The sequence below is a fragment of the Lonchura striata genome, chromosome 4, assembly GCF_046129695.1.
Source record: "Lonchura striata isolate bLonStr1 chromosome 4, bLonStr1.mat, whole genome shotgun sequence".
NCBI lineage: Eukaryota > Metazoa > Chordata > Aves > Passeriformes > Estrildidae > Lonchura > Lonchura striata.
The window spans coordinates 48249121-48276359 of NC_134606.1; the positions used below are offsets into that span (position 1 = coordinate 48249121).

Sequence of the window (27239 nt, forward strand, 5' to 3'; positions counted from 1 at the left end):
TTAATCTCAAATGGAAGCTAAACCTGATTTTCTAAAATGCTAAAAGCAGCGGTGGTCTAATACAAGATTCTTTAAGCTTGTAATGTTGGGCTCTTGTCAGGGTGGAAAATCTTTGGTAATGGTTTTCCAGATTGTCAAGATAAAGTGTTTATAATGACAATTTATTTTGCTTTTTTAAACATGGTAAAAATATTGTGCAAACTATAACTCATCTGCTTATTTCTGCAGTTTCTTTTTTACCTTATATGCAGTTAATTTTGGAACATATCTTCAGTGATTCTCAAAATAGCCTGAATTACTAGTGTGTTGCACTTATCTTTGTTTCTTTGAAGCTGCAAGGAACTGCCTCAAATGGTGAATGATTATATAATATTTGTCACAGGCCATCTTTCCTGCAAATCCATTTTCCATGTGTGACAATCACAGCCAGTCACAGACCTGTAGCCACAAAAGTGTTGAACATACGCGACACATCCATGTAATGGGTGATATTCTCATGCCAAACGATTTCAGACTACTGTCAGTGCCAAATACTTTCCTGGCCTTAAATGCTGTTTCCCCCCTTGTTGCACATACAATCTCTGCTTTCCCTGCCATAACTCAGTGCTTGGAGTGGCTAATGACAGCTGATGATGGTGATGATGCATTTTAATAACATCTACCAGGCCAGTACACGCATAAAATCCTGCCTGCTTCCTATTCTTTCCCCCACATCAAACAGAGTGTAGGCAAAGTCAGTGCTGCATTTTTATACATTTTTTATCTCAGGATCAGTGACATTATATTGGATATCAGTGGGGTTAATTCAGTAAACCCACTGGGAGAATTTGTTTCTTGTGGAAATGTCTGCAGAGCTTCTTTCCAGATACCTGTTCCAGGCATTCCCAGCGTGTTGATATGTCTCAGCAGAATTTTGGATTTTGAGTCCTGTAAAACAAAAACCAAGTGAAAATCTTGGAAATGGCATCAGCTCTAGGGCAGTTTCCATGTGGTATTTTTGAAACAAAAGTGCAGGCTGACCGTCCTATACTTCAGTCATATGGGAGTCAGTAGATGGAGAAAGGGAGATGAAGAGACCAGGACTGTTCACCAGTCAAATCCACCATTTCCTTGCTGATATTACTGGTTTCTCTATTTTCTTTTACACTTAATATTATGGAAAATATGAGGTATTTCAGACCTCCTTCGTGAATTGCTCTAATACATGATTTATAAGGACTGCTTAGTAAGACTTTATTGATTGCACCTCAGATTTTGATAGACTAGTATCAAAGCTGAAAACTGTGATTTATGAAAATTTTTGAGTAGTAAGTAATACTAATAGGACAGGGGATTGGGGGAACAAGCCCACAGAGGAGTAAGGAAAAAACCCCCATTTTTTTGGCCCGAATCAAGAATGTGTAGGAAAAACATGCAGATGTGATCTTTGTCACCAGAAGAGATTTGGTAGAGATTTGACAAGCACACATCCTGGCTATTACAAGCGCTCATTTGGGCTTCTCCACTACAGAAGAAGCCTCCATGTACAAACTCTCCACTTGCTGTTTGAGCACAACAATGTCTGAACCTGTGAGGGGGAACTGCACCCCTTTGAACTCCAGAGAGGGTCCTATGGGAAACCAGTCTGTGCCCTCTCCTGGTAGTCTGCTGGATGGCTTCCCAATGGAAAAATTGCTGGTAAATCACACAAGTTTGGAGGCATATGTCTGGAAACAGGTCATCCTGACAAAGAGTATTCCAGAAGTTCATGTTTTCTGGAGGGCAATGATGATTCCAGAGGGCTGAAGTGGGGGAGCTAAAGGGCTTCAGAGAGCAGCAGTTACGTCTTCGCAGCTTAAGTTTCACCATTATCCTAATTATCATCACTAAGGGATTACTCAAGCAAAACTTTATTATTACTATTATCATCATCATCATTAATTTTGAGGCAGGAATGTAGACATTACGTGTATGTACCCTGCAATTAGGATTTTTATAAGATTTAAGCCCTCATCAAGAGGACAAAGCAGAAAAATTTACTGGGTTTCTAATCTATAAAGCCTTTGGGACTTCATATTTGAAAGTTCTCTTGCATGTGATAACCAAGAGTCTTTAATTTCAGTGTTTTTTAGTGGAAGAAAAAAATCCCAACACTCCACAGAGTCTGGTCAAAACCTTCAGGCTGCATATTCATGCCAGCACAAGAGAGTTCTTGCAACACCCCACTTGGTGTCTGAAATACTCTTTGGAGCATGGAGCTGCTCCAAAAACATATGGTTATGTCACAGTAATCAAGCACAATCAAATCCAAGCTTCCACCTGCAGTTTGCCATTGCATTTGGATGGGGTTTTGTATAAGCATTTGTGTCATACCAGTAACGTGGATTGATTAATTCAGGGAACAACATGATGCTCCCTTAGCCTTACAGCACTGCTGCTGCCTGGGTTTGCTCCAAGAGAAACCCCACATAATTAACATGACTCTCACCCTTTCACTTTTAACATGCTTCCTAATTAAGCTCTCCAGGATCTGAACTTTCTGGCTGCAGTGGCTGCAAAATGATTTATCCCCCATGATGGTCACTAGCGCCAACCTTGCTGTCAGGAAAGCACGCGGAAGCATTTAACACTTTGAATTATTTTATTCCTTCTCCTCTCCTGTTTAAGCAGGGAGGGCTGGTGCAAAACCTTGCATTTCAAAGCCAGCTCATCAATGTGCAAATGTATCCATAGGCCATCTCCTGCCCGCTTTTGTATAATGGACATGCACACGTAAGGGATGATAAGGGTGCATATAAAAAGCCTTTGACCTGTAATTAGCCTATCTTGCTTTTTAAAAAAAAAATCTTTATGTCACTCCATTTGCAGATTAATTAAACCTAATAGATGTAATGAAACGCAAAGGGAGCTGATCGCTTTGTAGAGATTTAATATTGATTTGTACGCTAAACTGGCTTTAGTGTATTTTAAACAATTATTGTCAATAGATAAATTTCTGCAACAACTCTGTTATGTAGAAACAGGTCCTGTTGAGGTACAAAGTCTACCTATGCTTATAGTTGATATCTAGCCCCCCCCATCCCCATTTGTATTTGCACAGCACCTCCAGCTCCTTAGCTGAAAGGTGCTGTTTACACAATATTATTTTAATTTCACATGACAAATGTGCTACCATGAAGCTAAACATTCATCATTACCCAGGCGCGCTTTCCCCCTCTGTGGGGAGAAGCAGTGTCAACTGCTGGCGCAGCCTCTCAGCAGATAACACCAGCTGGGGAATAGCAGTCGTGTTCCACAGAAATCCCATTGCTGAAAAAAAATTCATAGTGGATGTGCCCAGGGGCCAGGGGGACCTCAGGTACCGCGGCTCCTGAATTGGGCTGGGATTGTGCCTTCCAAAGCTGCGATTCCCTGACTGGTTCAAATCTCCGTCGCGGTGCCAAAATGGGAAGGACGTGGAGCCGGCAATGATGATGAGAGCTCACATGAATCCCCCGGGCCTGCAAGCAGGGTTTCCTAATTGTCAGCTGTGCTGCGCCAGGCTTGTTTAAAATAATTAGAGTGCAGCGGCTTAAACAGACCGGGGAGGGTCGGGGTGGGCTTTTTTTTTTTTTTTTTTAATCCCTCCATATGGGTTTTTATCAGTTGCTATCAGCTCCCTGCTCATTTCTGACACCATCACTCTGCCAGGCAGGGGGATGGGGAGGGGGGAGGGGGAAGCAAGGTATTATATTTTAAGTACACGAACGCATTCAGAAAGAGGACGAACCAGCCCCAGTATATGCGATGGATGGAAACAATACAGCCAGCACACCCAAACTATATTATTAATAAATAAAATAAAATGGGGGGGGGGGGGTGTGGGAAGGGGGGAGGAAGAGAAGAAAAATCTGTTTGCTCCTCTTCCTCTTCTCTTTCCTCCAAGAGGGCTAGCTGAAATCTTTCTTAATTACCGCTTATTTCAATGACAGAATCGTAATTTATCATTTAGTTGTAATTTGACATATGTTCACACCTTTGCCATTTCCAATTTCCTCCTTCACTCTAATTGTCTGCCTGGCTCGCCTGTCACGCGCGCCTCCCGGGATTAATTCGAGCTGTCTGTCTGCGGCGGGCTGCCGGCGCGCCCGGGGCGGGCCGCGGTGACAGCGGCGCTGGGCGCCCGGGGCTGGCCGCGGTGACAGCGGCGCTCCGCGCCCGGGGCGGGCCGCGGTGACAGCGGCGCTGGGCGCCCGGGGCTGGCCGCGGTGACAGCGGCGCTGGGCGCCCGGGGCTGGCCGCGGTGACAGCGGCGCTCCGCGCCCGGGGCTGGCCGCGGTGACAGCGGCGCTCCGTGCCCGGGGCGGGCGCGGTGACAGCGGCGCTGGGCGCCCGGGTCTGGCCGCGGTGACAGCGGCGCTCCGCGCCCGGGGCTGGCCGCGGTGACAGCGGCGCTGGGCGCCCGGGGCACGCCGCGGTGACGGCGGCGCTGGGCGCCCGGGGCTGGCCGCGGTGACAGCGGCGCTGGGCGCCCGGGGCGGGCCGCGGTGACAGCGGCGCTCCGCGCTCCGTTTAGCCCCGGCACTGCCCGCCCCGGCACTGCCCGCCCCGCCCCAGCCCACCGTGTTTATTGTTCAGCCCGCTCTCGCATTGCTGACTTTTCGGGGTTTATGAGACGCTAATTGCGCTCCCCGGCTGTCAGCTGAAAGGAGAGGAAACCGTGCTGTAATTAGTGGGAGGGGGCCCCGGCGGCGGGGATGCGGGAGCCGGTAGATGTCTCTCGCTCTGCCTCGAAAATGCGCACCGGCTTTCAATGCTCTGCCTTCATTTTCCTCCGCGGCTGTTTACGCTCGCCTGTCTCGCTGATGTGGCCTCAATAGAGCAATTGCATCCTCCCTCCCCGGCTTTTGGGCTCACCGACCCTGCTCTTCCCCTTTAACACGCCGCATTCAGCTTCAGCATCCTCTTGAAATGTCCTTTCCACGGCCAGGTGCTGCTCCACCCGGATGCAATTCCACGCGCTGGGGATGGATTTGGCACAGGGTGTGTTTGCTTGCCGAGGATGGCAAATAGCGGGAGGGGCCCTGTGTGCCCAACATGAGTGTACACCGTGGCTAACAATTAACCTGCCAGAGGCTGCTTTGGCCACCAGGGAGATGTTTTGGCTCCTTTCCCCATTGCTGGTCCCGCTGTGCTCATGCTGGCCCTATCCCCTTGTCCATGTACATCTGTAACCGTGAGGCTGTCACTGCCAGGCTAGAGAGGCTGCTTCTTTTCATCATAGAAAAGATATTTCACCAGTGTTGCAAAGTAACACCTAGAATTAGATTCTCAGCCATGCTTTTCATGGGCAACAGCTGAATTCACACTGCGACTTGTTACCTGGCCCCCTTTTCTCTGTCCCACCCAGATTCCTCTCAGAGGCTGTCCTGTGGACTCCAAAGCACATATGGATGCTATATGCATCCATACATGAATGCTATATGCATCTTGCTCCAGCAGAGGATCTGACACAGCGGCAGCACCTGAGGGGGACCACCCTCAGAGTTCCTCTTACAGATAAAAATGACTGGAGAAAGCCGTTCAGTGTACTTGCTGCTATGGGGTTTTTTAAAATTCTTTCAGCCTTTGCCTGAAGGGATAGAAAACATCCATTCTTTCCCCCATTTTCCTAGGAGATTTTTTCCTTTCTTCTTTATATATTTCTTCCTATTTTTTCCTAGAAGAGGAAAAATAGGTATATGTCTGGTTTTGCAGATGTTTAACTTACTCTTGACCCCTGTCGGGATTGGCTATAGAATTGGATGGGTAAAAGTGAGACAACTCGTGGGTCGGGATAAATACAAATTAATAGGGAAAGCAAAAACTGTGCATGCAAGGACGCCAGAACAAGGAACTCATTCACCACTTCCCACGGGAAGTTCAGCCATACCCAGGAAAGCAGGACTCCCTACTTGGGTAGACAAATGTCATAACTCCAGACATCTCCCACACTGCTTCTTACCTCTGCTTTAGGTGCCAACACTGCCACCCTTTGGTGTGGGATATCCCCTGGGTCATTTGGGGTCAGCTGTCCCAGCTGTGTCCCCTCCCAGATCTTTGTGTACCCCTCACCTCCTCGCTGGTGGGGTGGAGTGAGGAGCAGGAAAGAGCTTAACTCTGTGCAAGCTCTGCTCAGGAATAACAAAAACATTCCTGTGCTATCAAGACCCTTTCCAGCACTAACCCAAAATGCAGCCCCATACCAGCTACTGTGAAGACAACTAACTCCCAGCCAAAACTAGTATGCATCCACTGTTTCATCCACATTTCCTTTTCCTCCACATGCAACCCCAGTAAAGATACATAAATCAAGGCAAAGAGATAATCAGCTTATTCCAGCTATTAGAGAAAGCCTGAAAATGCTGAACAAAACTGTTTCAGACAGAAAAAAACCCACACATATTTATTAATGTAATAATTTTCAAATTATTTTAAATGTCCCACCCATCAGTATCTGCATGAAGGAGAAACCCACAGAAGCAAGAGTAAGTTGGCCACCACTGTCCCCTGCATTGGAAGTGTGGATGCTGATGGAGGTGAATTTTGGAGCAGGCTCCTCTGCACTGCATCCTGCATCCTGCATGCCCTGTCCCCACACACAGCCTCTAAGAATGGTGAGATCCATCACAGTCTTTATTTCTACCTGCTTCTGTCAATGGTGTGACCTTAGGTAAGTGCTTTCAGCCCAGTCTTGATGGTTCAGGTGCCTTAACAGATCCTTTAAGTGTTTAAAATCGAGCTAATGCCCTGAAAACACAAACCTATCCAACTGACACAATTCCTCCCTCCCTAAAATTAGCCAGAACCCCTTGCTCTGGGCTATCCTGAGCCTTTCTAGGCACCACCTTGGCAATACACCACAAAACCAACCCAAGCGGAAAGTGCAAGATAGAGGTCAGTGCATCTTGGCACTTTCATATCCCAAAGGAATTAATTTCAGAGCCAAGGAACACTGGGAAAAAAAAAAACAACCTAAACCACCACTCCAGTTTAGCTGAAGGCAAAAAAAGCAGTGGCTGGCAGCACTGTGAGAGGCTGGCAAGATGCTGCCATTTGGAAATCCCTGGCTCAGGGCCATTTGCCTTCCCACAGTGGTGTGAGCAGGCACAAATGCTCCTCCAAGCCCAAGTACACAGACCAGCTAGCACAGCACTGCTGGGAAATATTTAATGACTTGTAGGAGGCAAGACTGAATGGATTTACATTTATTTAGATTTTTTTTTCTCCCTTTCGATGTCTGCTTCCAACACTACTGACCTTTTAAAATTATTTCACTACTTACTGACTTTGTTTTCTGTGTATTACCATTTTTACCTTCCAGCTTCCTGCCTTTTGCCATCTAGGATGACCAGCATTCTCAGGCAGTTTTGTTTGAACACCAGGATTTTTCTGATGTGCCTGCAAACTTTTAAGAGCCAGCATTTCTGGCTGCCTTAGCAGCCAAATTGTGAGAAAACACAATTGTGCCTCAAGATGAATCCTAAAAAATTTTCCAAATATTTACTCACATGCCCCAGCCTTGGTCTGAAGACTGGGGTATGAGGTACTTATGATTTAGTATTAGAGCTTCTCTATATTTATGGCCTATTTCTTATATCACAGCTATTTAACTGGAAATGGTGTTGGAAATCAATGTACTCATTAGAAGTCAATGCTAAGTGCTTTTCAAAATTCACTTTCTTTTGCATTTCTCCTAGCTATCAATTTTGCTGTTGTTTTAAACCTGACTTCCCGAGGCCTTATTCATTAATAGATAAGCAGTCATAAGTAGATTATGAGCATACAGAAGGCTCATCTTCCACACTGGCATACCCAGTGCACTTCCCACCTAGAAATACTTCTGAGTTTTCAAGGATGGCCATCTCCTTCAGCTCACAGAGGGTCTCTGGAAACAGCACACTTTTGCTGTATCAGTGGTGAGAATCTTAGAGTCCAAGAGGAGAGGAAGGAGTCAACCCAGACCCTGTCAGTGGGGATGGTAAAGGAGATAAAACAGACAGGCGGAAACATGACATTCTGGGGGAGCAGAAGGAGTTGCTGACTTTTGTAGAGCGGATTTTTCTTTTTTAATTATTACCCTACTCTTTGGGCACGTATTGCCTCAGCAGTGCTAGTCACTCCCAGAAACACGCAGAACTGCAGCACTGCATGGTCCTACATGGTCTGTCCCACACAGTCACTGCTATCTCGGGCCCCAAACCCTGCTGCTCATTTACAGTTCTGTAGTGCTGAGTGTGGTTACAACTGCTACACCCCAACAACGTTCCCAGAGCTGGCAGGAGCCGGCTGTGCTTGAGCAGGGCTCCCCAGTGCACGGGTGGCACCAGGTCCCCCGTGCCTCGGGAGCAGGTCAGTGCCATCTGAAGGATTCTCCAGAGCCGTGCAGGAAGTTTAGCAGTGGAGGGCTACTGAAACAGTAGTGGCTGGCTTTGCTTTGGTGCTCCCTCAAGCCTCTCTTTACATTTCAACAAAAACCTCTGTAAATCCTGATGCTACTAGTGAAACAAAAGAAAGAGAAGGAGACCCCAATAATGTTGCCTGAGAGCCCTTAAAAGCCTTTTGCTGCACCCTTCCTGAGCTGGTACTAGTTCAGTATTGCTCCAGCTCCTACTTGAGCATGTTATAGTGCTCTTCTTATAGATACTTATCAAGAAGAGATGAGGAAACTCCTTGTCTGTCCTCAGTATGCAGGTTTAACTTGTTGCATCCCTAAAAACCAAATTTGCTTTTGTTTAAAAATAAAATCTCCAACTCAAGCAAACAGAGTAGCTGTCTGCAAAAGTATGAAATACTTGCAAATAACAGAGAAAAGAGTTTATTCATTCATGTATGGAAAAAGAGATGAATTAATTTTCCTTTGAAGAAAGCAGTCTTGTCTATCCCTTAACTTTCATATAGAAAACATGTATCAATATCTTGACCCCTAAATGTAATACTCTGAGGAACTATAAGTGGGAAAAATCAAATTGGTACCCTCATGTAAATTTTTTTGTGCACTAAAATACAGTGGTTTTCACTAGTGCCCACTATAATATTTTTATATGTAGAAAGTGGCAGGCTTTTAATATATGTATATATGAAAATGACAGGCAGAGGAACAGAATGCCTGAAGGTGTAAGATATGAGTGTCATAGGCCACAATCCTTTTATTTTTATTGTTTTTATCTCAGTAGGAAAAATTTTCTGACATTTACTTAAAAATGTCGGAAAAATGTTCTCTTGAGGCCTGAACGCACAGAGAAAGATTTCTGCTTTCACACCCAGGTATTTAACACTGCTGCTCTCTGCTTGTTAGCATTGCAGGGGGAGTTCTGTATGCAAGCTGTGGCACTGGTTCTGGCTGCTGGGGCCACATGTTCCTGCTGTACAGCTCAAGCACCACAGGCAGGAGGGTGGTCACAAGAACCTGCCAGGTGAAGCTTTGCAACATTTGGGAGCTGGCTGGAATGCTGTTTCTAGCTTTGTAGTTTCTGTTCCTCAGCACCTTTCAAGACTTTGAGAAGGAATGAAGAAATAGAGGAGGTAAAAGGAGGTGATACACCGAGGGATGGAGAAGCAGCACCAGCTGTCCTTCTTGTCCAGAGCATTATCTCTGGCAGCAGCAGCATTGGAGGCTTTGGGAGAATGAATGGAAATGCCTCATGTAGGGAAACCTGTTGTACAAGCTCACCACCCACCTTCAAAGACAGCCATATGCCCAGCCACCTTAAATCCAGCATTTGCCCGCGGCTAGTGTGATTGTGGAAATTTTTGTGGTAATCCTCGTATTCAGTAGGTCTTTGCTCCTGTTCACCTCAGAGCTTGCAAGTGATTGTGGCTGTTACAATCATAAAATCATTTATGTTGGAAGAGACTTCCAAGTAGGTCATCAAGTCCAACCACAAACCTAACACTGCCAAGCCCACCACTGAACCTTGTCCCTCAGTGCCACATCTACACCACCTTATAAACAGGTCCAGGGCTGGTGACCACATCACTTCCCTGGGCAGCCTGTCAGCCTGCTGCAGTGCATTTCCCTGGTGTGGCAGGGACAGACTGCCATGAGCTGTCAGGGTACCATGTCACGGGGAGAAGGAGGCATTGCTCGATGTAGAGCTACTGAGCTTTGTCCCAGTTGTCCTTTGGACCTGGAAATTATACCTGCATGGAAGTTGAGTATTGCAGGCCAGGGACAAAGGGGTTTAGGTTAGGGGAGACATCCCAGGGGTCGCACAGCAAGCTGCAGACATATTTACTGATGTTTCTGGGATGTGCTGGATTTGCCTTTGTGTGTTGCACATACATTTCCTAGTGTGGGATACCCTAGTTAGAAACATGGGAGGTCTGCATGTGTGTTCCTGTCTGAGAGCATAGAAATAAATATCCCTTTACACACACACTCAAATTGAAATGGTTTCCAGCCATCCTCAAATGCTGTGAGCTGCAGCTCCACATCTCACCTTAGACAGCAGCTCATGACCTGCATCAGTGCATCCCCTGTCTGACAGGACCCTGCCCTCGGGCCCCCTGTGGGACAAATTCTGCTGGGTGGGAAAAGCTTGCCAGGTCAACAAAGGAAAGAAATGTCTCGGGGACAAACAAGGAAAGAAACTCTGCAAGTTTCCTTCAAGGAGGACCTTCAAGGAGCATTCAGTTCCTCTGACATCTGTCACTATAAGTATTGGATTTACATCTTGAAATTTGTTTGGGGAAAAAAGTTAGGGAGCAATAAAGTAATAACCTGAGCAGAAAAGGAATTATTATCACAAAATTATTTGTAATGCTGCCCTTAAAATAAATACCACAGCTATTCCTGTGCTTTACAGTGTCACTTCTAACTCTAAAAAAATCAGTGTGTAAATCCAATGGAGTAGCTATTCATAAAAGTTCAGCTTGAGTAATAAAAGTAACAATTTTTTGTAATGGTATTTTATAGATGTGAATAAGATGTATAAAATATTTTTGCTTTTACAGCATATATAAACAGAGTAAGTATATCATGCCTATGAAAGAGACATTACTTTTCAAATCTTAAAATAATTCTCAGAATTTTACTGAAAGACTGGTGAAAAGCCACATAGCAAACTTTCAAAATGTTTTATATGGAAACAATTCTCCTGCAGCTTCAGAGAAGACATAACACACTTAACTCTCATCTGTAATAAAGGAAATCCACAGGTGCTTTCCCCTTCCTATTGCATATCTTTCCTCTGAGCCCTTTAGCCCAGTTCTTTGCCAGTCTGAGTGTGTTACATGTGAAGAGAAACTGGGATTTGATCCCCTGTGGTGTAGTTCTCCCAAATGGCAAGTGAACGTAGAAAAAAAGAGGTATTTTATCAAGATTGAAGGAGGAGGGAACTTGTGATTTATTCTGTAGTGACTCTGGGAGGAAAAATACCAGGTTTTAATGTGGTACTGTGGCTTGTACATGAAAGTAGGTGAGATCAGAGCTTACCCCTCAGACCTGACAGTCCATCAGGCAGGGCAGTGCTCAATGCCACCCTGCAGGTCAGAGGGACAGTGGTGGGTGTCGCCATCCTGCATCCTCCAGCATCCGCCCTGGCACAGGCCCCTGGGTCCCCGCTGTGGCAGTGTCCCAAGGCAGTTCTGTCACGTTCAGTGGTGGGGCCATGGAGCACCACTGTGGGCAGGGTCCGATCAGGCCACACGTCCGGCAGGGTGGGACACGGGGAAGTTGGGGTTTGCAGAGCAAGGGTGCCCGTGCAAGGGAAATGGGTGGGCAGCTGGGCAAAGCACTGCCTGACAGCCAAGGGGGAGTCATGCCCAGCATAGGGCTGAAAGTGTAGCCTGTAATCCTGGGAAAATGCAAAGCCTAGCTAATGCTTTGGAAAACCTTATGAAAGAGACCAGAAAACGTGTGGCATGCATGTGATTATTCCTAAACCTACTTCTATTGGGCTTCTCTTAATACAATAAGTTTCCAGATTGCTTTGTCTAAATGTGATTTGGGCTACCTTCAGTGAAAAGCCCAGGAGTGCAATTTGATTAAGTGGCTAAAATAAGCCACAAAAGGATGGCCCCGTGTGGGGCTGCAGCCTCATGGCCTGGGTCGATGCTGGCTCCCAGGTGCTGCCCAGCACACAGGTGCCCAGCCAGCCACATCCCCTGCAGCCCCAGCCCCTCTACAGGGAACCACGTCCTGCGTGCTTCCAACCACACCCAGCGGGAGCTGAACAAGGCAGCCTCGCCACCCGCCAGCGCCTGCCCCACGGCCTCTCTGCTGCCTTGATTTGCCCATTCCCTGCCCGGTGGCTGCCTGTGGAGCCAGCAGCTCCGGGCACAGCTCGGAATGGCACCTGGCTGCATGGACACAGCCTCGCTGTTACCATCCAGCATGTGGAATTGTGTGTTGGCTGCTACTCTGCTCTGACATCCCTGTGTGCACACTGCTGGGCGTGCCAGTGGGAACGCACAAACACCCCTGCGGCCTCACACACACACACACACACACACACACACACACACACAGACACACAGACACACAGACACACACAAACACAAACACAGAGACACACACACACAGACACACACACACACACAAACACAGACACACACACACACACACAAACACAGACACAGACACACACACACACACAAACACAAACACAGACACACACACACACACAAACACAGACACACACACACACACACACACACAAACACAAACACAGAGACACACAGAGACACACACACACACACACACACACACAGACACACGCAGAGACACGCAGAGACACAGAGACACACACACACACAGACACACACAGAGACATGCACACACACACACACACACACACAGAGACACACACAGAGACACAGAGACATGCACACACACAGAGAGACACACACACACACACACATGCACACATGCACACTTTCAGATCTATTTTCTTCCTACAAGTCCTTGTAGACCATGTTTAAAAAGAAGACCTAAGCAAACTAACATATATATCTTTTCATTCATGTGCTAACATATGTACGCCCACTGGAGATGGTGTGCAGCTATGTCCATTTGCACACATCCACTTGATAGTAAATCCTTGTGTGCACAGTACATAATACAGACATAAATACATATATCTTTAGGAAAACGAAACCCAATATGATTAAACGCAGAGAGTTTACACATATTTCTGTTGACTTGTTAATGTATCTGCATCTATAGCTTGGCTTCTATCACAAGCACAAAATAGAGTCCTTCCTGCTGGATGTCTCTATACATATGGCTGGGTCGTTATACAACCAAAGCTATGATTTTTGAAAGCTTTTTGAATAGGGGAACCTATGAAAACCTTATACAGGACCCATTCAAGGACTGCTGGAGTGTATCAGCACTAGACTGGCAACAGATAATAAGAAAAAGCAAACCATCTTTCGGGTTAAACACCAGGATATATTTTTGGAGTAAATTGTGAACAATAACTGTGACAGAAGCTTCAGTTCAGAGTTGGTGCTATTGAGGTCTTCATGGCTTAAATATTGGCTAGGTCTGATTTTTAATTTTATTTTTTTATTTGACAGTTGGCATATTTCTGAAAAGTCAGTGCACATTTTGGAAATTTCATTGCACATCCATGCATCATTACCTGTTTTCTTAGAGCTCGAGGGAGACGATATTGTTGGGGGTTTTACCTCATGTGGGGAGGCGAGGCAACGAGGCATAACAGAAGTGAAGGATGGCCTTTGGGAGAGCAGCATTGCTTTTCTGAAGCACAAGTCTTTGGTCCAACTGAAAGTTCAAAACAAAGGAGAATCTCTGTCTCCTTCTTTCCAGCTGTACCTTGGTAATGAAAAGGAAGCAGCAAGGAAAGGGGGGGAAAAAAGCTAAAAAAAAAAGTTAAAAAAAAGGTAAAAAAAAAGTAGAAGCGTACTATTTTTAAAACCTGGTCCCAAGTTGAAGATTCTGCTGAACTGAAGCAAATACTCTTCAGAAATGCCTGACTGCAGAGCCAGGCTGAAATGTTCCAGGAAAACAAGATAGAGGAATATTTTTACCAGTAAATACTGGAGTTAAATGAGACTGGCTCATCTCAAAGAAAATGATGGACAAATGCTTCAGGGCATGCTGCAGAAAATAAAATGCTTATCCTTTTTCCCAAGCCCATTCAGCTAGGGACCATTTTGTGAGCTGATGGCAGTTCTCTGAGGTCTTTCCTTTGCCCTTGTTCTTTCTTCTTTTCAGTAGCAAACCAAAAACATGTTAGTGTCTCTGTTGATGGCTCTTTTTTGCACTGAGAACTGCAGGTCTGGAAGACAGCAGCTTTTCTCTTGAAGGCTGAGCTTTATTATGTCAAGGAGTGAAGATGGTACCAAGCTTGAAGGTTATGCTTGAGCCTTCATCAGTGGTGGGCCTGAAAAGGTCACCAGTGACTGGGCCTAAAGGTGGGGAGACAGGGAAAGCCCACTAAGCTGGGACCTGCAGGCAGCTCTTGCAATTCCTCCTCCCAAGGCAGCTATTCCCGAAAACTGGTTCTAATTTAGTTGATAGTTTGGCAGTATTCTTTCTCTTTAGTCAAGACTGAGTTAGGTATGGGAGGTCTAGGTACAAGTTCAGACTATAAACCTGTCTGGAGTTTTAAGGGGGCAGGGGAGTGTCAAATTAGCCAGCTTTTCTCTAACCTATTTTCTTGTTCTGTGGTATGGCCCCACATCCCCTACTCCTGACAAGGACAAAAGGCACAATGGTAGAAGATAAAAGACATCCTGCAGTATTTTACAACTGGGAAATACTTTTGCCACATCCTTCTGAGTTCTCCAGACTTCAGGAAATCTTAGCATACCTTTTTTCTTTATATATATATTTTTTTCCTTTTGTACATCTGGGCTGAGAAGACACCATTAACCCTTTGAGATCTCCCCTTGCTGCCAATCAAGGGGAAAACAAATTATCCCTCCCCACCTGCTCCTGGGTCCAGGTGTTTCCACTTGCGCCTCACAGGCAGAAAGCGGAGCAGGCATCAGGCCGGGGGGGGTGGTTCTCACCTGCTCCTGGTGGCTTTCCCGAGGCCATGGCAGGCAGGTGGCAGATGCCCGGCAGCTCGGGAGGCTCACGGAGCGCAGCTCCATGTGCCGCTGCCTACGTGAAGGTTAGCGCAAAGCCGCGAGGCGCCCGCTCGCATCTGGCCCTGGTGCGCGCACATCTGTCTCGCCAGGCTCCCATTTCCATGCCGGTGGCAGGAGCAGCCGCCCTGCCGCGCCCGCGCTCCCCCGGGGCACGGAGGTGCTGCAGGAGTTATGTCGCGCACATGCCGAAAGCCATTAATTAAATTAGAGCTCTCCGGCAGGGCTTGCAGAAGCAGCTGTGTCATCAATCATCGCGCCGCGGGCTGACACGCACGCAGCATCACATGGAGGGACATTTTTTCTTTCTAAAGGCAGCTGAGAGCTGTAACCAGGGGTCCCGTGCAGGAAGGTGGCACCGTGGGGACCAGAGAACCCCCTCATGGACCCCCACCAGCAGTCCTGATAGCGTGCTATGAAATGGAGATCGGTGGATCCCAACCATGTGCAGAAAAAGCAAATTCCTGTTATTTACGAACTCTGGGCCACCCAATAAAGAACTTCCCACCTGCCCCCAAAGAACTGGCTTTTAGACAGTTAATCAAATGAGAATTGCACCCTTTGCAAATAGCAGTCCAGACACAAGAGCAAATAATTTGTGTCAGCGTGACAAGAGAAAATGGAATGTAAACTTGCTAAATGGCCAACATATACTGGCTTTTATTTATATGTGTATACACACACATGTCTGTTCTTCTGTCTCAAACCAAAGAAAGAACTCCAGCAGCCTTAAATTTGGGATCCATTTATAACACCCCCTTTCTTACCCCATACTGGTGGGGAAAAACAGCCTTGCAATATCAATATTCCCCATGCCAGCTTTTCCACATCCACCTCTCAGAATGCTACCTATAGAGGAAAGACAAAGCTTCAGCAATTTTATTCAGACCTGTTTCACAGTGTAGGTCATCTCAGCAGAGTGTGGAAACAATAGCACATGCCAATCTTACAGCACAAATACTGACCCACGAATAATGAACGCTCCTAGCAACCGCCTACAGAAACAGCAAAACTTGTAACAAATTTTTGTAAAAAATAATAATAAAAATAATTCATTTTGCCCCAGTGAAGGTGTTCTGTATGTAGATTATCTGCAAAGAGAAAATTGTTAGATAAATTATTTGTATTGAGTAATTTGATCGGCTCTCCTTGGAAGCCTAATGAATAGGTTATTTTCTGCAACAGCTGCTGTTCAAACTCTCAAGCTTCAGCCCACGTGGTCTGGCTGTTCAAAGGGAATTACTGTGCTGGCTTTTTTAAAGTAACTTTTAAAAAAGCAAAACTAAGCACAATCCATTTGTTGACAGGGAGGAAAGATGGACTGGAGAAGATTTAAGCGGGTGGTAAAATTATTGTGAAGGCCTGAAAATTATTAGCAGAAAGGATAATTGTATGAAGATGCAAATAACTCGCCTGTCACTGGGACTGTGAGAGACCAAATCTTCATGGCTGTAATTCAGACACATCATCTGCATTACACGTATGCTGCTGTGGAGAGGAAATTCCTCCCAGATGGGCTGTGAGGCTGGATGGCCCCAGGAACTCTGCTGCTGGGTGGGCTACAGCCATGGAGGCACTTTGGGCTGGGGCTACTCCTCTCTGCTTGCCTACTTCATTTATACAAGGCCAAACACAGCAGGCAGACATGCGCCAGTGGAGGAGTCTAGGAAAAGTAAAAGATCTTGAAATGGCTTTTGGGGGTGTTTGGAAAGGGTTAAATGCATTCTGCACTCATGCAGCAATTTGCCAAGCATGACATTTATTCCACGGTCTAAATTTGTCCAGAGGGAGCCAGATTTCCTTCTGCATTTGTTAGTGCATACTTGTCTGCAGTAGGCAAAGGCTGACCTGAACTTCTTATACGGGTGATATTTGCTCACGTTTTCGTCTGACTAGGTCTAAGCAGGTTCCAGTGGGATCTGCCAACCATAAAACCTGAATTCTTCTACCAGCGGAGTGAAATAAAGGCAGAGCTCTGTGTGCCTCCCTTGCTCCTTTGCCCTGTCCTTCTGTTGCCTGGGTCTGCCCTGCCCCATTCCTTTGGGGCACTTTGCTGAGATCATCTTGCAGTTCAGCACTCGGCTTCCACACACTGCACCTTTTTACACTCGAAAATTTAGACTGGAGTTTATTTCATTGTTCTCTGAATAATCTATTCAGAAACTCAGTGATTTGCTCTTTTCCCCCCTCTTCTTGCCAATGTAATCAAAAGGAGACTTGTCAGACATTATGTTAACGATGTTAAGTATGGAGCACACGTTGAGGTGAAGTGAATGGTGCCTCAGGTAGGATTTGGCTGTGAGTTGTCTTTGCCTTGTGTTCCCTAAAGTATATTTAAGCAAGCTGCTCCAATTGAAGAGACTGAGGGTGGATGCATGCAGGCATGCATAGTTAAGGGAAATAAATCTACAGTGAAAAACCAGAGAAAGCAGCCAAGGACACATTTTATAATGAAGGATTTGCTGGCTAGCCCTCTGAGAGGTGCTCAGTGCTGTGAGGACCAGCTCGGGTAGGATGCTTCAGCACCGAGTCCAAGGCGGATGCTGCCCCTTTGCCAGGTCATCTCAATTTCTGCAGCTGGTTGAAGGAGCTGGCAGGGTTAGGAGTGCAGGGAGGGAGCCTGTTGGAACAATGAAGTTCTCCCTCGTGTCCCAGGCTGTAATCCTAGACTGTGGTGTCACCTTTCTTTTGGGACAGAGGCCAGGTACCCTGGCACTGTGCAAACCGAGGTGAACATGTTGGCATTGTGCCTGCTGCCGCCAAGCGCCGGCTCTGACCTCTCGTAGCTCAGTGTGCTGACATAATAACTGCTATTCAGGGGGGCATGACACATCCATCCCTCTTCTCACCTGCCTTGTGGGGACAAGCCCCCAAGCAGCTGCCAAATGGAGCTTACATGTATTTTGCTTTTGTGGCTTCTTGTATTGTTTGGGCTGAATTGTGGAGAAAGCCGTGTGTTTCCCAACTAACTGGCTGCAAAGTGAAACCCTGTAATTTTGGGGGCAGAATCTACTTTGTTTCTCACGAAGGTAATTTGGCATTTTGCAGGAGTGTACAGAATAGTTCATGTTTCGTCTGAATTAATGAAGCGTGCCCATTGATTTCATGTATATTTCTACTGAAAGCTTTCTTAATTATGAAAAACCCTAAATCTTTCCTTTTTTCTAAAAAGACATGAATGCTAAGGGTTTTTTATGATGAATTTTGAGAACCTTAATCTCAAGAAAAATGCAGTTTTTGATGTCACTTGTAATTGTCTTCCTGCTGGTATCAGTGAGTGCATTTTGGTTGAGCACAGCCTGCCATCAGCAGCCAAGGCTCTCCAAAGTCAGTGAGGAGCACAAGTCCTGCCCTACCTTCCCACTACATTAGTTCCAGAAATAATATTTTTGAAAAAACAAACTTCCATACTTTTTTTTTTTTTTTTGTGTTCCTTCTGTTAAGTTGCTGCAGAAAGATAGAGAGGAAGGGCTTTGTGACCAGCAAACCACCGAGTCTCTGTACCACCCCACCAGTGTGTGAAGGTTAACCATGAGCCACAGCACAGAAAGTACTGCAGCAGTGGCTTGGCTTTTTCATGAGACTAATACAAGCTCCGAAACCATCCTTAAAGATGCTCCATGCTCAGATGGCTCTGCTGTGACACACTGCCAATCCAAGGATAGGTAAACCTTAAGGCTGAAGGCCCAGGTGCTTAAAATTTGAAGCAGGGCAGCACTGTGTCACTTGAGAGCAGATGTTGCCACAGGTAGAGTGGTCCTCGTCACCACCACCAATTGATGTATCTAGCCATGAAAAGGTGAGCTTCTGGGCAGCAGGTTGGGACAGGCAGCTGTAGTCAATGTCAGGTGACATCCTTGGTTCCCGTTTGGAACCAAACAGGATGCATGAGGTGCCCTCACAGATGGTGTATTTAAGTGGGTATTCATAAACAGGCTTCAACATGGATTTTGGAGCTACTGTCCCTGCTTGCTATCCACTAATACCTGCCCTCTAACTGACTGCAAGTGTAATATGCTGAATTTGAAATTCACATGACTGAGTTACCAGTTGTGGGTTGAAACAATATTCAGATCCAGAGGTTATTTATCCAAAATGAACACCTGGATATTAAAGCATCATATGCATGTTATATTTATCATCACTGTTGGCACATGTGTGTGACACATCATAATAGCAAAAACAGGCTGTAACAGCAGGTGGCCCCTGGCATACTCTGTCACATCAGTCATATGTTTGTTTTTTCTGTGCATTTGGATTGATAGACATATTTTCTAACTGGCATACTCTTTTTCAGAGAGGAAGCAATTTTTGTAATACCTTTCCTAACCTGGTCTCTCCACAGTTCCCCTTTTTATCTGGGATGATTAAGATTCATGTTTCCTTCTTCCAAAAGTGCTTTCTAAGGTCCCTATTTACATGATACAAGATCAATGGGCTAATAACTAAGGCAGTGGTGTGATGCTATTTCAGGTCTGTTGCCTATTTATTTGAAGCAGCTGTGATTGCTCAGTAAATAGTTACACAACTTTCTGTGCAAATGCCAGATAGCACACCAAAATTGCCTTGAGCAGTTTCACTAAGGCACAAGCCTTCTCCCCAACTCCTGTGACTGTACTGATCTTGTTTGCTTGCACACCCCTTATGAAATGAGGCGAGAAGAGGAGGAAATGTGCCACCAAGAAAGGACTGAGTTTGTGTTTAGCCCAGAGAGATGAGGACTGAGAGGAGGTGTGAAGCCAATCTCTGCCGAGATGAAAGGCCACTGCAAGGTAGTGGGAATAATCATCGGTCTTCAATCGCTGCCAGGAAGAATCGAGTTAGGCGTCAAGGAGAGACTTTGTAATGGTAATGATGGCGAGGCTGCAGCCTTCAGAGGCTGTCAGACCTCCACTGCTGAAAATCTTGAAGAGCAGATTAGATCTAGCTTTGGCAAGAATGATATACTGCAACTAATCCAGCCTTAAATCAAGGTAATGGGCTGGATGAACTCTTGAAGTACTTTGTAACCCGTAAGTCTCTTTATGCCATTAATACTTGGAGGCAGAGTCTGATTAAACTGTGGTGTACACCAAATGCTGGAGCAGCTGGTGTTCTTCCACTTCCAACGTGGTGAGAGGACCTAGCAGGGCTCCGTGGGAAACAGGCTGCTCTGAAGGAGGGTGGGACTAATGTGCCTGTGCTACACAAATCTCAGCTTGGCTCTTCAGAGGTGGCCACAAATCAGCAGGGAACGGCTGTGCTTTCCCAAAGTTGTATCCAAGTTTCCTCTGGAAAACGCCTCCCCTGTCATCTACAGCAAGTCTACATTTCTTTGCAGAGCACTGGGTACCTGGCCAGTGCCAGCAGCATACTCATATCCTCATCCTTCCCAGGGGAATGCAGGTGCCCTGCATCCTGCTTTGTGTTCCCCTGTCCTGCACATCCCATCAAGGAGCAGGGAGAGCCTTGTCCTTAGCACAGCCATTCTTTGTTTTCCATGAACCCACCGAATAATTTATTAAAAAATATAAAAATGTTAACTGGAAAAAAGGTGCCTTTTTTCCACTTTCTTCCAAATGACATACACTTCCATTTTCACACGTGTCTCATTTGTGTTTGGTTCTCCAGATGTAAAACAGACCCATGGGGTCAGGCAGTACAGGTTTTCTATTTTTCACATCACTGCACCCACAAAAGGACAGAATTCAGTATCACTCACATTATGTGGGAGAAGAGCCTTCCTATTCATGCTGTTTTCAAGAATGTAGACTTTTCTTGCAGGAATACTAAGAAACCCCTCTCATTTTCTGCTGCAAAGAGCTGCTGCAAGCTGGGGTAAAGCCTCAGACTGTCAATGGACACGCTTCCCCATAACATGTTCTTCTCTTTAAAATGGGAAAGCTGTGAAAAGCAAAAGTAACCAGTCAAGATTGCACACTGTAAAATGAATTAGCAGATAGCTGACTTCTTGAAATGGAAAGGGCTTGCTTTTCACATGGCCTGGATTTACTTATCTGCCATGCAAGTACTTGCATAATAATAGCCAATCTGCATATGATAAATGAATAAAATGCATCTAAGTGTTGAGGGTGCAAAGAAAAACACTAAATACTAGATATTTGGCTCTCTTTTATTTATCTCAATTGAAAACACCAGTGGAGGATCTGTGAGGAAATTAGTAACACTTACTGGGAGAGAAGTTTTTGCATGTGTGATAGCTTTCTAGATCCTTCCTGTGGCAGCCACATTCTAGCCATACATCTCCTGAAATGAGAGCCTGTCCTGTTCCCAGTGCTTTGCAGAGCTGGCTTTATATGCAGTCACCTTCCTTTCAGAATAACAATCCAAAGCTTACAGAGCTGCAAATAAAACAGCAACCTGTGTAAGCCAGCATAGAAATTTTTCCTGAGTCCACAGATGAGCAAAATGATATTGTTGGAGAGCATTATTTAAGCTCCTTCCTGTCAGCAGTTACTGTAATGCTCAGTAGCTGTCGTGTAAAATAGTTTGGGTAGATGTGTGGGCCATGGCACCAATGAGCTCATTTGTGTGGCATGGAGAGAAGGGCAGCAGGGCAGCCAGGCGAGGCTGGGGAAAAATCCATGCCCATTCCTATCTCTGTGTTTCCCAGCTTCCCACAGCAAAAGATTTTGATATTGCAATCAGTGCTGGGCTACCAGATCTGACATCTCAGCTGGCTACTTTTGCAGTGGCACTGATTATGGCAGTGACTAGAGGCTTGTGGTTGGTTATACCCCTTGTTTTTCCTAAGTCTCTATTGGGTTTTGGAATATTTTTTTAAGTCCCTGCTGAAAAGTGTGCCTGAGCTGCTCCCTGCATCACAGCCACATAGCTTGGATAGATCCATCTCTGCAGCCACTGCAGGGAAAGCTGAGTGGGAAAACACTGGGTCTTTGTCATGGTGAGAGCCTCACCACTGGCTGGCTGCTCATTTCTAATCAAGCAGCAGACATGACAACATCACATTTTTTACCCTACTCAGCTCCAGCTCTCATTCCACTCAGAAAACACCTCAAAATATGGATTATTCATACACTGATCTTGAAAGATGCAGCAATAATTATGTGAAATTCACATCAGCTGTACATGGTGTTGACTTTGTAGAGAAACAAAAGCAGAAAGGAGGTAGTTTTGTGGGATTATTTCCCCTCATGTCACTAGCCAATATCCCAGGCTGGCCTGATAGTCCTAACTGAGGATGGTGTTTTGTTTTGAGAGGCTATGAAATTCTGCCTCTGAAGATCATAGACTAGGAAGAAGAGCAGATAGAGGCAAGAGAAGGACAGAAAAGAAAATCTTAGCAATTAACTCTTGTAAATATGGTATCTGAAAAAGCCATACTCTCCCAGTCAGGGAACTGGCAAATCAGGTGAGCAATGAGCCCAAGAAAAAACAGTTCAATATTTAATATCAAATACTTGAAGTAGTAAATTAATAGCTTACCAGCAACTCAATCTGGAATATGTTTGCATTGCTTTTTAGATAATTTTGAACTGTGGATGTATTAATGGAAGTTATGATCTGTTTCAGGGCAATTTACAATCAGGCAAAAAGACTAAATTCAACAAATTGATTCTTTGTTGCAAATAGTCCAACCAGAACTAGTTCTTCAAGATAAAGTTTTGAGAATTTCTAATTTCTGACTCAAATAAATGTGTTAGTGCACTAGCACATTGTTTATCACCAGAAAGTTTGACTTCATAAATATTGAATCACAAAACTGAGATTGCATAAAATCTTATGCATGTGCAAAAAAGAGTCATGCATCACCTGGACCCCCTCCTTTACCGTTCTTTCAGGGTGCAACACTCTTCCTTGGAAAGTGGACAAGACTAGGTGAGCTCATCATAATTGAAACTATATTCTGTTCCACTTGGGCTTCTTGCCAGTGAGGTAAATGCTGACATTCATTGTGTGTCCCCTGCTTTAATACTATGACAAAATTATTTTTTTCAAATTCTGATTACTTAGAGAAGACTGGGGGGTTTGATTTTTGCCCTACATGAACACTGAATCCTGCTGTACCACTGCTGGCTCCCAAGTGGTAATAGATTAACCAAACCCTCATTCTGGGCTCATTGTCTCACAAGTCTGTAAGGACAGAAGGCTTTTGCAGAAGGGGTTCCATGTGTGGTGTCACTCACCTCATCTGTGGTGACTTGCACCACACTGAACCCACTGTTTTTTTCTGCTTACCAGGCAGTTTTGTCTTGAAGCTTTAAGGAGTAAGATCATTTATTGGAGGGCAGTTGAGTAGTATTTGCTTGAGGGGAAAGCCTGGTTTGGGGAAATGTTGCTGGTTTGGTCAAAAGTGTGAAGAATTTTTCTTGCCAGTCATGTCCTTCCCTGCAGTGGAGACAAATAAGCATTTACAGCCTGAAAGGGACAAAAGGTGCAGTCACTGAAGCCATGTATTTGTGCATCTAGGACAGTCACAAAGTCATAGATTCAGCTCCCAAGTTCCGGAATCAAAACATGTCCATGACACATCCTTTTTTAACATATAATGTCAAAATTTCAACCCCCTTTGGACAATTTGAGCTTGGTGGCAACATACTGTCTGACTTCTTTTGAACTGGATTTTAGTTAAGGAACATTATGTTTAGATAGAACACTGACAATAATTATCTTGGCTGGGTTAGTAGTTACGTATAAATACATTCTCTCATGCTCCTGTAATATTGGCATGTCTCTGTTTGCACTGCTGGCTGCGTTCAAAGAGACCTTAGGGCTGCAGTATTGTGGAGAGGAACAGACCAACCAGTTCTTTCTCAAAGGTCAAGCTTAAGTCATGAAGGACTGTGATTTTCACTAACTTTTATCCCACTTGTTGTTCCCTTTTAGAAGCCTGTGCCTAGAACCAGGCCTGCTGATGTTCTGTGGGCCTGCTCTCAACCCCAGCATCAGTTTTGGAAACAGTTTACCTCCCTACAGAATTGTCATTTGGTGTTGTGGTTTTTTTTCTCCTAGGCTCTCCAAACGTACTAAAGTGTCATTAAGACAAATGGCAAACATTTCTCCTTTTCTCACATCTGTCAAAACTTCAAAATCTACTTTCATGACATTTCACATAGCATTTTTTTACATACTACTCAAAGGACATGGAATCCTAATGAGCCTTGCTTCCATCATTTTCATCTGCCACATTCTGCTGTCCCAGTATAGTAAATTAACAAAAGCGGGGGAGGGTATGTAACAAGTGATATAAACAGTTGTAGAGTGGAAGGAGAGGAAAAGGGAATCAGACTGGTACCCGTGTAGTATTTGAAGATGCTTTTTGAAGGAAATAACTATACATTCCTACCAGGAGGGAATGGTACTGAGCCTGTGAGCAGAGCGTTTCCTCAACCCACCACTGAGGAGGCTGAGTTGCTCAATAGTAGAGAAACTATGCAAGACTGAGGAGAAGCTTTGCATTTCCAGTGTTAGGAATTGAAAGGGGACTTTGGTTTTGATCATTAATTTAAAAAGTAATTTGTTGTTTCTGGAGTTGGCTTGCAAATGTTAACTGATGCGCTTGCTTTCACTATTTGTAAATGTGTTAATGGGAGATTGAGGGTACTGCTTTTTCATATCAAACACAAAAGGAAAAATATACCAAAATTAGCTTAACTACCTCCTTTATGGAGGAAAAAAAAGTAGACAGTCATTTTTTAAAATTCAAGGCTATGAAGTCAATAGTGCTGTCAGCTCAAGTTCTTCCTTGTTAACCACTACAATGCAACAAATACTAGTCACCTCCTCCCCCATCTTCTGGACTGGGGAAGGACATCTTTGGCTGGACTGACTGACCTGAAACAGCTTGGATAACAGCAATGTAGTTAACAAGATTCTGAGCAAATCTCTATCAGTTTGCTAAAAGCCACCCATGAGCAAAAGACTGACTTTCAATATGAGGCTCTCATAGTAGCATTCTAAAGCACACAGGAATTATATGGGATTTCTGTAGCCAGGAATTTTATCTTGGTTACAGGATACCAGCAGCTATAGTTGTTGTATGATGGTTCAGCTTCTGTCTTCAGGATACAAACTGGTCCATTTGGATACAAACTGCATTGTTAATTTTGCAGAAAACATGAACTCAGGGTTGGTACTACCCAAATTAAAGAAAAAAACTGAGAGTGCTTGTATCCAGGATAGAACACACAGTAATTGAAATGCCCAGGGAATGGCATTTAGGTGCAGGTCAGTTGTGCAGTGTTTCTGCTTTAGACCAGAAGTACTATCAGAAAAAAGCAGAACTACCAGTACTGTCCATGCTACCAAACCAGCCAATAAGGAAGACTACATCTTTTTAGGTCCTTGTAAACTTGTTTCAGTTTTAACCTGGTGTGTCAGGACCTTTACACACACACACGCGCGCGCACACACACACACACACACACACACACTCACACACACACACACAGACATTTGCTATACATTCATTTGCTATAGTTCTAATGCACCATGTCCACCTGAGCAGTGCAATGTGCTGGGTGGCAACAAGGCACTTCCCCTTTGTGATCCTTCACAGTAGGGCAGGAGGCCATCACCTCCAGGTGATTTCCAGACTTGTGGGACTGCTGCTGCCTCACAGTCCCTGCCTGAGCCACCAGAGCCATTGTACACAGCCTCACAGGTCTGCTTTATAGGAGACCTGCAGCCTTCTTCCAGCTTGAGATTTGATACATAGACCAAATTACCTTTCACTGCCTACCCTGAAGTCAAAGTTCAGCTTTCTCCCGCAGCATCAGCCAGCGGGAAGCCTGGATAATAGTTTGACATGGTAGGTGTCAGCACATAGAAATGTGCTTCTGCCTCACTACAGAGCCTTATACAAGTTTTCTAATATATTTTCAGAAAGTTTCCAGATGAAGCAGATATGGCAAAAACTGATGAAAATTTGATTTCACTTGCAGCAGGAGAACAGGAAGAGGAAAATGGGTTAATGTGCTTCAGACAAGATGGTCCAGGAGGAATGCTGACGGGTAGTCACCTGCCCTACTTTTACCTTTCATGTTGGATGCTATCTTTTACTAGATTGCCAAAACCTCCATTCATGAAAATAGGAGTCTCAGAGCACTCAGACTTCAGCAAATCAGTGTCTATTTGGGGAACCTAAATCTGAACTAAGAAGAATAATTTTGTGCTTTTCATACCACTGGCAAAATGTAAATTTCATTGGTGCAACGTTCACTCATTATCGCTGAATCAAAGAGCAGTCTCAGTTCCTGCTGGCATCCTATTTAGCAGAAAAATAAAAGTCTCTTCTGTTGCAGACACACATTGCTGTGTGAATGGATGATGCTGCCTCAATCTTCATGTCTCATGTCTGTGTTGATTAGCTGCCCTATTTTAGGACTGTTTGCATTATGCAATAGGCTAGTAAAATCATTAGTGTGCAAATAAAAGTAGGTCTTTACCTTAAGAATTAAACATGTAAAACACCTGATTAAAATGACAGAGGTTTATAGAAAGGGGAAAACTGCATGAACTAGGTGAGACACCAGGGTTTGAGGTAGATGAGCTACACTGGCTATAAATGACAGGCTGAAGCACACAAATGAAAATAATCAGAACTCCTGTGTAAAGTGACGCTGATGTATTCTGAATGTCACATTGCACTGCACAGTGCTACGCTCGCTCCAAAAAGGCTCTAATTATAGTTGCTCAAGCCTTAAAATCACAAATCTCAAGTGCAGAGGTGGGCACTGTTTAAGCTACATAAATCTTCTTACTGAAGATGCAAATGGGAAATTCAGCTCCTAGATAATTAGCAAGACTCACCTCTGATATTTAATTATCTATGCATCTATGTAAGGCTAAGAGTTTATTAAACCATTATAATTTTAAAATACTACTTTCTGTTTTTTCTTGCATTTCCAATGCTTGTAATATCAAATTGCTTTTGTTTGTTTTTGTTTTTTTGCTTATGAGCCAGTTACCTGTTCTTCCCATGTTGCTGTCAAGGGTGGCAACCTGTTCTAGAAATCTCTTCCTAATTATCAGCCCTTCCCAAGGATCTGCAAATGAGGGCAACACCTGCTGAGTTCAGCAGTCCCAGTGGAGTGGGAGCACCTCACATGGGGTCGAGGAGGCAGGAATGAGGGCACTTCGGAGGTTTTGCCACAGGGCTTGGGACGGCGGCATATCAGCTGCCTGTTGTAATTTGGCTGGCAAAAATGACTTTGGCA

The 27239-nt window shown here is 44.9% G+C and overlaps 1 long non-coding RNA gene across 2 annotated transcripts; it reads right to left on the reverse strand.

Annotated features, from left to right (window-relative positions):
• Positions 1-741: 741 nt before the first annotated feature.
• On the reverse strand, positions 742-4980 carry LOC110471165 (uncharacterized). Of its 2 annotated transcripts, none has more exons than XR_002465540.3 (2): positions 4880-4980; positions 742-927 (listed from the first exon to the last, which is right to left on the reverse strand). It is a non-coding gene; the product is annotated as an uncharacterized LOC110471165 (long non-coding RNA). The 2 variants fall into 2 exon arrangements; XR_013339817.1 differs by having other exon boundaries at positions 4763-4980.
• Between the last annotated feature and the right edge of the window lie 22259 nt (positions 4981-27239).